The 16,373-nt window shown below is 43.6% G+C and overlaps 1 protein-coding gene across 16 annotated transcripts in view; it reads right to left on the minus strand.

Moving 5' to 3' along the window:
- Positions 1-16,373, minus strand: part of EPHA5 (EPH receptor A5) — a 319,531-nt gene that overhangs the window by 256,210 nt on the left and 46,948 nt on the right. The window lies entirely within an intron of this gene.

A 16,373-nucleotide genomic window follows, 5' to 3' on the forward strand; every position in this document is an offset into this window, starting at 1 on the left:
TAGTCACAATCAAGCCATTAATGAGGATTGTCTAGCAACATTTCTGATTTCAAATTATTTTTAAATGTACCACTTTGAAGGAATGTTAGTCAACTGCACAGCTGCAAGAAGCACAGAGATATCACCTAGAATAACACCCTACAACGCTGAAGACTGCTTTCCGCTAGCATCCAAGTTCTCTCTGCTTTTAACAACTGATGTGTCACTTTTAAAGACCCAATCACCCCCCTAAGTGGTACGGTGTTGCAGACGGGAGCCTTGGAAGAACTAACAGGTTTTCAGTGTTGCTCATTTCTCCTACTTTTGATCTGTTGACCTGTAAGGATCTAATTCCTAAGATCTCTTTCATCTACTCTTGGGGTTGTTCAGTTTTGATGTTTGCTTCTGATTATATTGGCCAATGCATCATTGCGAGAACTCTAAGTACACAGAGTATAATGTGAACATGAGGCAGACCCTGGTAACAAAGTAATAGCCACATCGTGGGCGGAATACACTCTAAGGCTAAAGGCCTGTTTCTAACAAATATTGTCTGAAGCCTTCAGCATCAGGGTATTAGCTCAGGGCAGAGGTGACAGAAACCACCCTCAAGTTAGAATCACCAGGCTAATTGTTTTCATGAAATTTTTGACACACATTTTAAATGAAAGAGAAGGAAATAAATGACAGGAAAACACAACGGGCTGCCGGGCTGCTGAAAGGAGAAGCCGTAAAGCCACAGTAAGCAGAGCCTTTTGTCCCCTCCTCCCACCACTCCCTCACTGGCTGTGCCTACGTGGCAGTCCGGTGGGCGAGTGCAGCAGGTGTGGATATACCTGAGCCGGCTTTCATCCAGCTAGAGGAAAGTTGGGTTGGGTAATAACAGCAGCGAAGCCGCAGCTGCGTGAGAGGCTGCACTGGCCACCTGGGGCCCTGGGTACTTACCTGAGTGGCCTCTGCCCATGTGCAGTCACACCTCCCAACTGCAGTTGTAGACATACCCACTCCCGCTGCATTTTCTCTTCTTGTTCAGTTCTCTCTAGCCTTCCCCTCACCTCCTGGCCCCACTCCCCTCCCTACAGGTTGACAGTCTCCCTTAGAATCAGGGCAATTTATTTCTGGTTACACTGTGTGTCAAAACCGATCTGGGAGGAAAGGCTGGAACGCTGGCAACATGAATGAAGGGCTTGCTTCACCCTCCTTGGCACATGGAGCTGCAAACTGGGGCCTCCTGTCCTGGTGAGGGTGTGGCTGTCACGACACAATCAGATCTACACTTACAGGGCCAGAGTCAGCCCCTTTTCTCTCAGTGAGTGGCACCTCACTCTGTAAGCAGTCCCCCTAAATTAGGCCCCTATCTGACAAAGCCTTACACGTGCATGACATATAATTAAAATGAGATTTTTCACCACCTTTTCTCGGCACTAGTAAATCAGACGTGACTTGGCACTGCAGCCGATAAAAGTGCGAGTTTCGAGTTGATGATGTCCCTTTCATTGAATCTGGTTTTGAGTTTATACAGAGTTAGAAAAGACCGTGAACGACAACGAACAGTTACTATGTGGGAATTGTCTGATCAAGGGCGCATGCCCATGCGAGAATGTGTGAGAATGCACGGTGCTGGTGAGTCAGCTCCTGCACCAATGAAATCAGTGGAAGTTTTACTGTTCCCTTGACCGGGAGTAAGAGCTGTAAAGGGCTGACCTCACATTTTGTGAAGACAATGCTCATTGAAGTTAGGGAGGCAGTGTGGCCTAGCAGCTATCACCCTAGACTGGGACTTAGAAAACCCAAGTTCTATTCGCAGCTCTGCCAGTGACCTTGGATAAGCCTCTTTGTGCCTCAAGATGCCCATTTCACAGAGGTGCACTAGTTCTGACCTCCTTTGTGAACTTTGAAAACTACTGATGAAAAGTGGTATAGAAGAGCAAGGCATTTTACTTCAGTGGATGCATGGTAGAGGCCCAAATATGATATTTAGAGAGCAGCTGACCCTCCATATAATTTGCTCCATTTCCAAGTAATTACACTTTGCTACAGTTGACCATTACGCCATCTGACAATTTCTAACAATTGCTCTACTTAAAGGAGTGTGGAAAATTTGCAGAATGATGTTGCTTATTGTCTATCTGCACAAGACGGCTGTTCAGAACACCCAAGTCTCAGGCTCTCCACCACTGTGAAATTAAGCTGATTTTCATAAAAGCAAATCTAGGATTTGTGGTTGTGGGAATATACAGAAACAGAAGGCTCGTTTGTTTAGATATAAAAATTAAATCCAGCAATATTTCCTGTTTCCTCCAAGTGCTAAAAAAAACCATAAGAGAGCAGATACACGCAGAAATAGATTAATTGAGCCAGATTCGGATCTCAGTTGCAGCAAGTAAATGGAGCATAACTCCACTGACTGCGGTCAGGATACAGCACTGTAGCTGAGATGAGAATCTGTGGCATCAGTCCCACCTGCCATCAAAAATAGAGCTGTCATCAGAGATGGAAAGGAAAAGGAGGTGCTAATGAGTTAAGGCTGCTTATCTCTGTACATTCACAAGGGAAAAGCATCCAGATCTTATCAAGGCCTCCCACCTTTCACACTAGGCTCTGTCCTGCCATTTAATCTGATCTTCTTTCTTCCTATCTTCAGGTAGGAGAGGACCCTTTATTTCTCCTCTGATTAGGTGAACCACTTTGTTGTTGTTGTTGTTACTCTGGAGACTGTAATCATTCTGTTACCGTTCTGGTTCTTACATCCATCCCTGAAAAAGCATCAGGGGCTAATCACCATCTTTTCAGCCTGGTCTTGACTTTCTTGATTAATATTTTAGACATTATACAAAGCACTTCAAACAGCACAGGAATAAAAACAAACTAGAAGGCCTAGCTGATGAAATATGTGCCATAATGGTTCATGAAAAAGAAAACCTGGCACATTAATATGACAACATCTAGCTGAATGTATTTGCATGAAAAAATTAAGTACAGCAGAACCGAAAAATTGCATTACACATTTGAATTCCTCTCTGCAGTACACACTTTTGAGATATAAATCAATGCTATCTGCAGGAGTAAAACAAAAACGCAACATTAATTTGGTGCTAAATGTTTCTTCTAAGTCTTTAATAGCCTTAAGAAGAACAACACAAACACATTGCAATGGCCTCATAGTAAATCATTTATAGAAGACCTGTTTCTGAATGAGAGATTTTCAGTAGGCTTCAGCTCGTGAGTTAACAGAAGCTAGATATGCCCTTTCCTCCATCAATACGAGGGCATTCAGTTCACACAGACTGCCAAGGGAAAAGCCAAAAGATACCATGGATCCAAGTCAAAATACAAGCCAAAGAGCTCATGACGGTTCAGCCTCATGTTCAAATGCTAATTTTAAAGTACGTACACAAACAGGCAATGCCTCTTTCGATCTGTGCCATTTCAGGAGTCACCGCTTGATGATGCACAGCTATGGGTTGCTACTTTCTAAAAAAAAATTACAGAGTGAGAAAAGGGTTCCAAATTTCAGTTGTAAGAAGAAAAGTATCATGAGAAACTTAGACACTGGTCCCTTAGGTCCTTCATTTAAAGCCACCAAGGGGCATATGGCAAGACTCCATATTGCTTGACGGTGAGAAGTAAGAAGCTAAAAGAAGAACCTGAAAACATGTTACCGCTCTCGGGGGAGGGTTGCCATATAAGATCAAGGACAGTAAGATGGGACAGGGGATCTCAAACTTTTTCAGAGTGTGAACCACATCCCAGTAGACACCTCCCCTCCCATGGGCTGCCTCATGGACTACCTGAGTTCCCATGTGGTGATTATGCCACATTCATGTGGCCGCCCAGTGACTTGCTTACATGGAAACGTAACATTAGGAAAGTACTGATGTATTTTAAACTGAGTCTTATGAGATCAGGGTTTAGTCCATTTGGAAAAATAATTCATCACATTGTCTCTATTCCCGCTTCATTTTCTCTCCCTCTCCCATCTATTTTATCCGTCTCTCGCTCACCCTACTCCTTTGCACACATTACTTTGTCACTTGGTCCTTCTCCCCTCCCCCACATCCTTCCCTGATGCATGGTCCCCTCCCCGCCGGGGCATTCCATTTCCATGGATGGGTCTGCTTCCACTGACACCCCATGCTGCTGGCTCTCAGTTACAGGCCCTGAGTGCAGCCGGCCTTAAATAGGAAAAGGGCTAATAAATTATTTTTTCCACATGTTTGGTACATACCCAGAGCTACAGTTTCCTCCCAAACTGTAACCCACACCATGAGAAAACCTCACATTTATCAAGACAATATTCTCAGCCATCCAGTTATATATTTTCCCAATCATATACTCCCCCCATAGAAACCAAAGGCATTCCACATAACCCATCAGAGTCCTACCTAAAACCAACCTCCAGCTCCCTCTGGGCCTTGCAGCCTGCTTGGAAGGCTAACAAACAGAGCGTGCCCGGTTAAATTATAACCAAGCAGCTGCAGCTGGACCACTTCCATCAGTCTCAGATATTGGCCTACATGGACCACTGCTCTTATCTGGTAAAGCAATTACTATGTTCCTAGGCTCCCTCTCGCCTCATGCGGCACTGTATACTCAGTCAACTGTGCCAGCAGCAATCCTGCAGCAGATCTTGGTCATCCATGGAAAGTGAGGGGCCTCGCCTCCACCAGAGATCTGTGGGGTTGGAGCCCCATGGGACTTAGGATGCAGGGTGGGCTGGAGCAGGGCACCAGACATTCCTCTCCCCATTGTCCCTTGCTGACCCTGAGGATATCCGAGTCATGATCAAGTTGGGAGTGGTTCCACTCTCTGCGGCTAATGCTGCATTGCATCCATCAAGCTCATAAAGGGGCCATGAGGAATAAGGAGTATAGAGATGACAACGAGAGGCCAGTTCTGCACATGCCAGCTTGGGGCTCTCCTTTCCTACAGATCCCTGGGATCTAACCTCTCCCACCCAACCCCATCTTCTCCTGCCTAAGATGGAACAGCTGCTGGCAAAGGAAGCTCCATGGAAACTCTTGCACCCTTAGCCATTCCTGAGGCTCTCTCCATTGCAAAGGAGGATCCAATCCGGGTTCATATCCCTTGCTTTGAACATTTGAAAGCCGCCGAGATAACCCACATGTTCACACCCACCCTAGAGTGAGGCAAATTCTGCCCTGGGTTATAGCAATGCAGCCACAGTGACTTCAGATAGCTTGCACTAATGCAAATGAGAGCAGAATTTGGGTACATGTGAATTCCTGCATTCAAAACAAACAGAAAACCCATTCCCTCCCCACAGGGAGCTGAACAGCCTGGTGCGTCACAACACTTCTGCGCTTTCAGGCAGATAACGTAGGGCAAGCTCTGTCATTTCCTTAGGAGCTGGCTACCGATCAATAGCCTCCAGCTCAACACTGGCAAGATACAAGCACTGCTTTCTAGCACAGAACTTTTCTCAGGCAAACTGCTCCTTTCCCCCCGCCTTTGCGATCGGGATTTTTATTCTGTGCAGTTATTCCAATTTGGGACAGTTGTGAACACTGTTACGAGGACACTGAACATCACTTCCAGAACATCACACTAGGGAAGGCACGTGACAATCCTACGGGTCGCAATTATTGCTAAATGGCAAGCGGTGTCTTCCAAATAAGGTGTAGGTATCCCCGAATTATTCTTTCATTAGTTCTCAGTTACTTCACTGTAAGACAACTTAGTCTGACATTGCTCTGTCTCTCAAGACTCATTTGAAATTGGCCTAGACCTTGGTTACCCTACCAGGTGTGCCACCTATTTCTGCTACCAGCCACGTAGCTCTAATGTCACTTGCACTAACCAAGTCTTCCAGAAGCAAAAGCAAAAACGTACCTTTTCAGCCATCTGCAAACTTGCCTCCAGCTACCGTATTAGAAAGTTCAAAAAACAGGAAATCTGTCCAAGCAGATTCTCCTCCGGTGTATACCCTGTGCAACCTCGCTGGGGTTAGACGAGGGGAAATCTTTATTGAAGAAAAGAATAATACATACCCTCCCGCACTGCAGAACCCTGTGGAAGTGATAACACAACTTGTTTCTGGGTGCTCCCAATGACTGCGGCAATGCACAGGCATAGACGCATTGAGCTTGCTTTGCCACCCTGCTAGTCAGGCAGACACCAATGCGCAGTGCTGCCGTGTTTTGCCATTTTATCATGAGGTTAAGGAGAGTTAATGCTATTCTTAAAGCCCCAGTTCCTCGGTCACGTGATTATGTGACAGGTTTCAGAGTAGCAGCCGTGTTAGTCTGTATCCGCAAAAAGAAAAGGAGGACTTGTGGCACCTTAGAGGCTAACCAATTTATTTGAGCATAAGCTTATGTGAGAATCTCAGCTTTCAAAATAAATAAATAAATAAATGAGAGATTCTATCCCTCCTGGTTTTGGAGGAAAACTTCAAAATAGGCTCAAAAACGAGGTGGCAAATAAAAAGAACCTGACATTTATCCTACGTATACATCTCATGATTTTGGGGGCCTGGCTCATCATTTTTGAATGCTGGGGTTGGGAGCCGTTTCTCCTCTCCAAGAAAGTGTGCTGCTTAAACTGGCAAACGCTCTGGATAGCAGTAATGCCCCAAATATGGTTTCTAGGCACTGCCGAGGTGATGGATGGAAACATGGGTGGCCAATCACAGGATTGCAAGGAGCACAGATGCAGTTGGCTTAAAGATCTGCAGGATAAACTATGTAGATCCCCAGACAAGATGAAAACATGCTGGCCACCTCTCCCTTCCATTTCAGAGCTACCACTCGCTCACTGGTCACGGGTTCCAGTTCAGAACAACGTAGGCATGTACTTAGCTTTAAGCACATAGTTCCCATTTATGCCGATGGGACTATTTGGCTTAAAGTTAAACTTCTGTGGAAGGGTTCTGCTAAACAGGACTAGCCATGGGGACTAGTGGCTTCCTTAAAGATATAGATCTACAGCAGCCTGCAGTCAATCCTGCACAACTTTGCACTGGAAGGGGAGTATATTGCATCCAGTTCTGGGCACCACATTTCAGGAAAGATGTGGACTAATTGGAAAAAGTCCAGAGAAGAGCAACAGAAATGATTAAAGGTCTAGAAAACATAAGCTGTGAGAGAAGATTGAAAAAAATGGGTTTGTTTAGCCTGGAAAAGAGAAGACAGAGAGGACATGATCAGTTTTCAAGTACATAAAAGTTACAAGGAGGAGGGGGAAATTTTGTTTTTCTTAACCTCTGAGGATAGGAGAAGAAGAAATGGGCTTAAATTGCAGCAAGGGCTGTTTAGGTTGGACATTAAGAAAAACTTCCTAACTGTCAGGGTGGTTAAGCACTGGAATAAATTGCCTGGGGAGGTTATGGAATATCCATCATCAGAGATTTTTAAGAACAGGTTAGACAAACTCCTGTCAGGGATGGTCTAGACTCTAGATAATACTTAGTTCTGCCATGAGTGCAGGGGACTAGACTAGATGACCTCTTGAGGTCCCTTCCAGTCCTATGATTCTATGATATGTGCCATCATGTTTTACAATATCCATGTGTTCCTTTACAACACACAAGCTACACAGGGTCTTACAGAGCTTTTGTTGATCCTGGACCTTTATATAAAAGCCGTCAAATCAGTGGCAAAATTCCCTTGAGTACAATGGGAACAGGAGCAATTGTAAAAGATTTTACAGAAATTATACAAGATCCTTAGGCATAGCAAAATTATATTTTTTAATGTCTATAATTTTGATGGACAATATCAATGTTTATTTGTCAGCTTTTAAAGATATTTATCAGTATAAATTTTCATTACTGTACAACATTACAGGCTTTAAGCATTTGGGGATTTTTTTATCATCAGTTTAAGTTTTTACAGCTGCAGAAAAATTATGATATGGAATGACAGTTGATACTAAGATCCACAAAGTTAATGCTTTATAACCATTAAAACACCACTTGTCAAAACCACATGTAAACATATCTACAGAGTTTATATGAAGTACATAAAGAGTTTCTGGCACTGCCTATCTGTACATTTCTATCACCATCATTAGAAATATTTTTATCGGTTTGTGTGTGCAAAGTGAAATCAATGTTTACCAATACAAATCAAATCCTTTCAACCCTAAAGTCAAACAGCTTCCAACCACTTTTTCCAAGGTCTGATATTAAGGAAAAAACTTTAGAACTCAGGAATTAACTTTCTTGTCTCTTCTTGCTGACAACACTTAGTTACGCCAAAGGGACATAATGCACAAAAGGCATACAGTAAAGAAAGGATCTAATCAATTTCTTCACTCAGGTAAGAATTTGGCCTAATTAAAAAAAAAAAGTGTGTAAAGACAAATAGTCAGCAGCAGAATATTTTATGGTGGTTTGGCACGTTCTCCTCAAGTTCTCTAGTTTAAAAGAAGAGAATATCAAAAATTGAGCTATTTTCCTAACCCTTTTCTGCCTGGTTGCACTTCTCTGATGGCTTTCATTAGAGCCACTCTGTTTATAGTCAAAGAAACAAAGCATGTGTAGTACATACTGTACTCAGAAGAAGGTGGGACCTAATCCATAGCCCACAGAAGTTAATGGGAAGCTTTCCATTAACTTCACTGTGGCTTGGATCAGGCCCCCAAAAGATTATTTTTCCTAAAGAAAGAAATCGGACACAAAATCTTTAAATTGAAAAGGGTGGGGGGAAGGAGGGGTGATAATGAATTTGGAATCCAAAACGCCTAGCATGCAATACACTCGAACTGGGTCACGTAATATTTTCACATCCAGTACACTGAGAGTCATAACAAACAACTTTATAAAATATTAAACAGTTGCAATATATACAATTTAAATTAAATAAAAAGATTGCAAAAGCTCAGGCCATGTTTTTTTTTTTTTTTAAATTTGGATTAATCTTCCCCAAAATGTTTTTTTTTTTTTTTAAATCTGGTAAGTAAGAACCGATCCTAAGTGCTTGATAAAACTTGTGTTCCATTTATAATTTCATGGCATATCAAAACTCACCCAGGGAAGGAGTTTAGCATTTCAGTCAGGACTCAGAAGGATGCCTGCAGCTCAGAAAACAGCCTGCAGCTTAGAATTCTCATTACCCTTCCGCTGCCATCCCCCACATTTCTCAGTAGCCCTGCTCTTTCAGCAGGAGATTCCTATTTTTGTGTAATCACTTCAGCAATTACCAACACTCCCCCGAGACTGACACCTTCAGACATGCCTGGCATTTCGGCAGCCACCTTGGTGGTACGCTTGTCCTTTGCTCCCAAGCTGCTTCTTCTAGACCAGTGTGGATAAAAAGGTCACGGCTAACACCAACACACTATTTCTTTTGCACGTTCCGACGAGGAGATGCACACAACATGATTTAAAGGCTGGGCACGGGATCCTGCAGGCAGTTGCACCGCAGGAAAGACAAAGTTGCAGCTACAAAGAGAGCCAACGCTACTGCCAGATGACAGTGCCTTGGGTTTCACAATTCGCTCAGATTCAGTTTGTCAGCCTCAGAGCTGATATCTATATTAACTAACGAATGCTCACATATTCCCTGCCATCTTTTGTGTGCTAGGTTTCAAAGGGAAAAGGTTTGCCTGGCGGAGAGCAGACTTAAATAAATAAAGAGAGGAATATATTCAAGTTCCCGAGTAAATTCTCACTGCGGCTGCTTTCAGGGGCTCTAACTGTACATAAGTGCATCTGAAAAGACATCTGCATCATAAGGGTGGCAAAGTAGCTGACCGAGAAAACAAGATTTAATCCACGTTAAAGGCTACCCAACTCCACGCTGAGATTTATCAAGGCAGGTTTTAACTAGAGACCTTCTTTTATGTCCCTACATGATGCTGAACTTTTGGACAACCCAAATTTAGCACAGGCTGGGGGAATGGTTCATGTCCCATTTCCACTACAACATGGAACCACGTTGTACATGGGTTGGATGGTACCCAACCAACTCGCCCCTCTCTGGGCATGTGCTGTACACAGTCTTTAATTACATGGCCACTTGTTAATTTTTCTACAAGACCTTTACAATATCGCCATCCCCAAATGTTCAAGTATTGTGAATCAGGTTCCTGCAAAAATCATGACTTTAGCTTAAAAATCATGAGATTAACGTCCCTCCCACACACACACCCTGAAATGTGGGGTTCTTTTTCTTTGCCTTCTGGTTTTTGAGTCTTTATGATGCACTGGGGTCAGATTTTTTAAAGCTTTTCTCCACAACCATAAGGACTAGACACTTACTTCTTTGTAATGTAAGATGGGAATTTCTCATAATCACATGACACCAGGAGCTGAGAGTTTAAAAATACAAAACATCACAAAATTAACACAAAAAGATTGCAAGAATTGGCAACAGGATGGAAGCATTAAGATTACGCAGACAACTGTAAATCTGGCCACTGAGTGCTTGATTTTATAACCTAAATATTCTTCGAATACACTGGGTTGTGGTGGATGTTCCTGCTGAAGCCCCAAGTCCCAGCAGGCAGCTCCCACGGGGCTGAGGCCCCAAGACCCCCCTCCACACATGACAGAAGCTCCTACCCCACCACACTGCTGCAGGGCAGAAGCCCTGAGCTACCCGTGCCCCAGTCTAGTAGGTGGAGAATGGGGTGGAGTGGAGGTGCGGGGGGCCCTGCGAGCTGCGCTTTAAGTGTAAAAGAGCCGAATGTGGCTCACGAGCCATGGTTTGGCCACCCCTGGAATAGATAACAAGCAATACAAATACATGCAGATTCTAGATGTCCAACATAGATAACAAACTATAATAATTTGCCAAAAGAAAACCCACAATAAGAAAGGATAGGTGTACAACCTCAATGTTTTTTTAAGGCACCTTCACCCTAAACTATAACATCTGGGAGATACATGCTCAGTAACATTACACGCAGGTGTTAACAATGAGTTTTTCCAGGAAGGTTTCTTCTGGTGCTTTAGTCCTGAGACCGAAAGCTTTGCTCTCACACTTTGCTTATTTATATGTGCAATCAAGGTTGTCAGAACCATAATCCAAATGGGAGGTGAACCCGGCTGGAGGTTACTGTAATCAAAACAAAAGAAGTGCCGGATCTCTAATCAGAGAAGGCTCTGACCTAGACCAAGAACAAAGCATGCTGAGTACATTACTGTCAACCCAAGCTTTAAGAAAAGAGAAAAGGTTTGAAAACCTGTGTGCACCTTCTTTGGATTAAAGGTACGATCCTAACAACAATTCAGCACCAGAGCTCAAATACCATGGTGATCAGCATGAGAGACACAGTCGGAAAGACAGTCCAAGCACATTACATTTCCTTGCTTATTATAAAGATCATTGCAGAACAATTAAATACATGACATAGTGAATGTGTTGCATACACCTGTTAGATTAATACACAAAAACTCTAGGACCAGATTTTCAAAAGAGCTCAGCCACACAGCAATGCCCATTTTTGGCATCTACACATGTGCCTGGATTTTCAAAAGGTCTCAGGGCCAGATTTTCAAATATCCCTAAAGATGCAAATAGGTGCCTAGTGGGATTTTGAAAAGTATTTCAGCAAGATAGGTACCTAACTCCCGGCTGTGTCTTTGAAAAGCTCATCAAAATTCAATGGGATTGAAGCATGTAACTCCCTTAGGCTCTGGAAATCTAAAATGGCCAGATTTTCAAAAGTGCTCAGCACCCATCAGCTCCTACTGGAAATAAGGGAAGCTGCTGAATACTGGGCATTTTGAAAATCAGTCATTTCACTTACGTACCTACATGGGAGCTGTGCTCTTAAAAATCTGCTTCCTGATTGGTGGGTGTTGAGCACTTTTGAAAATCTGGTCCATAATGCACAAAAAGTGACATTTAGCAAATAAATCTATTTTTCTAATATATATTCTGACATTTGAGTAAATAAATCTGTATTTGAATTTTTTAATATTAACTCTATGGGGGTCTTTGTAAAGCTTATGTTGAGAAAGATACTTTTCCCCCAAGAACAAACCTTACTTCTCCAAGCTTTAGCTCTTGCAAAGTGGTGAAATCACTAATCAGATCAACTCAAATTCTAAATAATTATCATCAGCTACCTCATATTTTCTGAGAGTGAAATTAAAAAAAATGGTTTTAAAGTTTCCAGTGAGAAAAATTAGTTAACCGAAGAGTGCATTTAATGAAAATAAAACAGATTATTAACCTTGTAGCTCTCCTTATGTTGCAGGCAAGACAGATATAGTTATACATACCCTGGCCAAACCAAATGTCACAGCATACAATCTGCAGGGCCAGATTATAGCAAGCCTATACAATGTATCAGACCTTGCAGAGAGTGTACTATTTTACCCCTGCTCTCTAATCTGTCCGAAGCTTTTCACACACACAATATTACATTCATGGCTTAGGCCTTAACAACTGCACCCATAAATCAATTTCAAATCTTGCATTAATCATCTTCCTGTAATCAGTGGCTATTCAGCACAAATTTACATCTCATTTCTGTTGGCCAAACAGCCACATTAGGCCTCGAAGCTTATTCAGGCTTAAATGATTATACTCCCCTAATAAACGGTGAAGTCCTCTCAGTCCGCTCGCCGTGAGCTGCATTAACGACATTCGGCAGAAGCAGAGGCCCGGGAAAGGCAGCATTGCGTGCAGCCAGCACCAGGTGCCTCCACAGCGAGCCACAGTGTGACTTCTCTGATACTCCCAGGCGGCAGGAAGAGGACGGTACGCAGCTGTGTACGTGTGCATGGGCACATGCACACTTGTGTGGGTCTGTGCCGGTGTGTTGTGCATGCACGTGGTAGCAAACATTCAGGGCTATATTGTGCCAATAAGGGCCTGCATAGATAAGGGAAATTTGCAATCTCAATACATGATGCACCCCCTCTCCCACCAGTGTAGACACAAGTGCAAAAATGGGCTCTGCGGTTTAATCCACTGATTTACTGGCAGTAATTCACACTAGTGCAAGCAGCGTTTTACACAAGTGTAGTACATCGACTCTAGGGCTTTGCACTGGTGTAGCTACTTGATAGAGGGTGTCTCTATAGTGCAATCATGGGGTGTGATTGCAGCTTGGATGGGGCCTGGAAAAGTAAAGCCGTGGCAGTGTGACCGTCAGCACAGGCCAGCCTCACAACTAGCTACCCAGGGTCCTGGGCAGCTGAAGCTCACACTGCTAGCTCACCAAGCTAGCACCCTTAAAGCTAGCTCGGGTATGTCAGCTCGAGCTGCAGTTACCCCCGTGACCACAGCATAGACATACCCATCGACACAGCCCTGTGTTGGGAGTAGGGCAGAACCATGCCCACCTCCAGCGGGTACTGAAAAGTATGCCTGTTCCTACTCCCCTTGCCAGGGCAATCGGTGTTTTGGAAGGGGGCTCTCACGTATCCCTCTGTCTCCCTTTAGGGGTGCACCTGTAAAATTACTCAGACAGTAGAGAATGACCCTTGCAATGGTACAGGGATCTTGACCTTTAGTAACTTGCCAATGTCACGCAACTGTGGGCAGAAACAGAAACGTTAAAGTAATTACTATTAGCGTTACCACAGTGCGCCGAGGGGCCCTGCTCATGGATCAGGTGCTAGGTGCTGTACAGACGCAGAAATGAAGTTCCGTCTCTTTCTAGCTATCCTGAGTGCCACATCTTTATCACTGGAGGACGTCAGAAGAAAAGCAAGGGCTGGATTTTCTGAAGAGCTCAGCTCCCACGGAGGCAGCTAAATGAGGAGGGCATGTTTTCAAAAGGGCTCCATACCCAGCAGCTGCTATTGAGAACAATGGCAACTGTTGGGTGCGTAGCTCTTTGGAAAAGCTGGCCTCAAAACCCGTCAGGCAGCTGTAACTTGTTCACACCACCTTTGAATCTGGTCCCACGTGGCTTTCTTTGATCAGCTTAGTGCAGGGTATTATATTTTTAATGGCTAACGCTGCACTTCCTTTCTGGATTGCCTTCACTTCATAGGTGTGACAGAGGAGATTATCACGTCCCAAAGGTTGTATGTAGCTAAAGCATGAATAGTTCAAGATGGGTTTTGCATGTTCTTTCCTGTGATCCCAATAATGAAGCAATCCATCTTGATAGAACAAAGAGCAATTATTTAATTAAAAGATCCTCAGTAATCTTATATTATTTAACTGATATAAAAGGCCTCACAGTGATTGTACATTCTCTTTCAGTAAAGAGTTGATTCACTGTACTGAATAACATCTGAAAATGAATGAGTTTGTTATGACTGCTGTTAAGTACTTACCCAGTGTAGGTGATAAATTATATATGAGTATGTATTACTGTTATTCCACAATCTAGTTACTTTTGTATTATTTGAAGCCTAATCCCCCCTTGCACTGCATCAGTGTAACGCCACTGAAACCCGTGGAGTTACACTGGTGTAAAAGAAGTAATGCAGTTGTGAATCCGGCCTTAAATGTCTCTCTAAATCTGGATGTGAAGAAACACGGGGCTATTTTATTTGATGATGGACACTTTATCCACTAACCCATCAGAGTAAGCATGTATTTATGAGATGTTTTATATCATAACCGTTATTTTTCCTGACCTGCAGTTGAATACAATCTCCTCTGACCCACTTCGGTCTAAAATGTTATTTAAAGAACCAACTGAACATGAGCTCTCTGTGTGATGCAGTGGCTAAAAGAACAATCCTTTGCTAACATTGTTACTGGAATGCTAAGTCCAGGGCAGGTGTCCACATTTTAGAAAGGGTTCAGAAAAGATCTACCGTGATTCAAGGTCTGGGAAACCTGGCTTGCAGGGAGATACTAAAGAAGCTCAATCTATTTAGCTAAGCAAAGAGTAGGTTAAGGGGTGACTTGATCACAGTCTGTAAGTACCTACATGGGGAGAAGATCTCCGATAATTAAAGATACGATTCTGTCATAGAAATCATGGATTCTGTGACTTTCAGGGACTTCCAGGACTTCTGGGGCAGGAGGCCCATGGCCCCATGGTCAGCACCCCTCAGGCGGGAGCAGCAGTGGTCAGCCCTTCCTGCAGGAGCAGCGGCAGGACCGGAGCAGCTTCTGACAGTCAGCCCTGGTTGCCGCTGGAGCAGGTGCAGTGGGTCCCGAAGAGTCACCAGAGGAGTGGCCTGCCCCAGGGCCACCGGAGCAGCGGTCCCAGGCCACTGGAACTGTGGTTCCCGGGCCACCGGAACTGCGGAGCAGCGGCCAGGGTTGGGTCAGCCCCTGCTTCAGGAGCAACTGCAGGCTCCCAGCAGTGCTCTGAGAGTCATGCCCTCCCCGCAAAGTATTTTTAGTAAATATCGGGGACGGGTTTTTTGTTTCCAGGAATTTTTGTTTACTGCTCGCGACCTGTCCTGGACTTTTACTAAAAACACCTGGGACAGAGTCATAACCTTACTGATAATAGGTGGCTCTTTAATCTAGCGGACAAAGACATAACAAGATCCAGTGGCAAGAAGCTGAAGCAAGACCAATTCAAACAGGAAATAAGGTGTAGATTTTTAGAGAGGGTAACTAACCATTGGAACAACTTCCCTAGGGATGTGGTGCATTCTCTATCACTTGAAATCTTTACATGAAGATTGGATGTCTCCAACAGAGATGCTCTAACCAATTGCAAGATACTGAACTTCATGAAGAAATCACTGGGTGAAATTCTCCGGTATACAGGAGGTCAGACCAGACAATATAATGGTCCCTCTTCTGGCCTTAAAAACCATAAATCTATTAATCTTATAGCCTTTTATTTATTTGATCTAAAATGGCTATCTAAAGTCCTACACATTTGTTTCTTGGAGGTGGAAACACATGAATAGAGGCCTTACGTTACATGAGTCACTTCCACTCGTACAGCACTGCTCTCTTAACCTTTTACAATGTGTGTATGTCTGTGTGTGTGTGTGTGTGTGTGTGTGTGTGTGTGTGTGTGTGTGTGTGCTCCCTGCCAAGGGCCTGTGAATTTTTGCATGGAAGAGGGCTGCTCTCTGTTTGTTGTGTACGGGAGAAGTGGAAACAACCCACTCACCTACAAAACAATTGTGGGAAAACCCTGACATACTAACCTTTTCCCTACACCTCCAGCTGGTATGATTATCAGAGGGAGGGATGATCATGCTCGTATGTGTTTGTTACTTTTAAATCGACACATGCCTGCTGCTGCCAATTTCTGACAATTTTAACTTCATTCATTTTTGTATTTCAGTTTCTTTTACCACTCCTCTCTGCTTCCTCCCCCCGATCTTGTCAGAGTGGTGTCCAAAGTAGTTTATTAAAGACTCGAGTTTTTTATTACTATACACTCCTATTTTCAGTGGCATTTGAGTCACACTGACAATTCTCTCTCTACCTGGCCACTCTCCTGGTGGGCTAACAAAAATAATGATGGAGAAGAACCTTAGGCCTAGTTTACACTTCAAATTTGGATTGACCTAGTGATGTCACTCAGCAGTGTGG

The sequence above is a fragment of the Lepidochelys kempii genome, chromosome 4 (genome assembly GCF_965140265.1).
Source record: "Lepidochelys kempii isolate rLepKem1 chromosome 4, rLepKem1.hap2, whole genome shotgun sequence".
In the NCBI taxonomy this organism is placed as follows: domain Eukaryota; kingdom Metazoa; phylum Chordata; order Testudines; family Cheloniidae; genus Lepidochelys; species Lepidochelys kempii.